Below are 1,464 nucleotides of genomic sequence, written 5' to 3' on the forward strand. Positions count from 1 at the left end.
TTAATGAAAGGGCCTTGATTGCAAATCTCACAAGCCGATGCCTTTCTCTTTTGATGTACTCTTATAGCTTTCTGTTTGATTGTTAGGATGTCTCGGCTTTATGATAGTAGCAATAGTAATAAAAATACCGATGATGAGAATAGTAATACTAAAATTATTGGGAAATGTTTCCATACGATGATCTCAGAGAAAGATATTGAAGGCTATTGTTCTCTCTCGCTACCTCATGGGCAATAAGGGATTTCGGAATATATAAGAATACTTCATGTAAAGGACACATTGTAAACAAACATTAATAATCATAAAATGAATAAAAATTCATTATTCATAAACAAAGACTGAAATTTTGGATAATGGTAAAGAATGAAAAATAATATTAATATTTTTGAATAGTGAGTTAATTGAAGTCTTATTATTATCGGTATTATTAACATTATAATCATTGTCCTTTTTTATACTTATCTTATTATTATTTTCATATTTATTATTATCATTATCATTGTTATTCCTATCATTATCATTGTTATCATAATGATAATAATAATTTTATTGTTGTTGTTGTTGTCATTATTATAATTATCATTATTATTTTTGTTGTTGTTGTTGTTGTTATTTTTATTACCGTTATTATCATCATTAATACCATGATTGTTAATAGTTATTTTATTACTAATATTCAGTAATCATGTAATATGATCAATAATTAAGTTTATTAGTTCCTGTATCTAATTATATCTATATTGCTAATATTATGATAATCATTTTAAGAATATCATCACAGTCATTAAGAAATTGAGTTTCATAATACAAAGAGTAATAGTAATGATAATAGAATAATAATGATAATAATAATAATAATAATTATTATTATTATTATTATTATTATTATTATCATTAATGATCATCATAATAGTAATGATAAAAAATAATAATAGTAATAATAAATAATATAATAATAATAATAACAATAGAAATAATGATAATAATAATAATGATAATCATCATTATTATTATTATTATTATTATTATTATTATTATTGTTATCATTATTACTATTATTATTATTATTATTATTATTATTATTATCATTAATGTTGTTATCAATAGAAAAAAATATTGTTTTTGTTCTTGTTATTATTATTGTTATTACCGTCATTGTCATCATCATTAACACCATGATTGTTCATATTGTTATTTTCATTACTAATATTCAATCATCATTACGATTATCATAATTAATGTTATCATTATTGTTATCCTAATTATATCTGTAATGTTAATATTAAGATAATAATTTTAAGAATATCATCACTATCATTAAGAACTTGAGTTTTATGATACAAATAGTAATAGTAATGATAATGGAATAATAATAATAATAATAATAATAATGATAGTAAAATAATAATAATAACAACAACAATAGTAATAATCATAATAATAATAATAATAAAATAATTATTA

The sequence above is a fragment of the Penaeus monodon genome, chromosome 44, assembly GCF_015228065.2.
Source record: "Penaeus monodon isolate SGIC_2016 chromosome 44, NSTDA_Pmon_1, whole genome shotgun sequence".
Lineage (NCBI taxonomy): Eukaryota > Metazoa > Arthropoda > Malacostraca > Decapoda > Penaeidae > Penaeus > Penaeus monodon.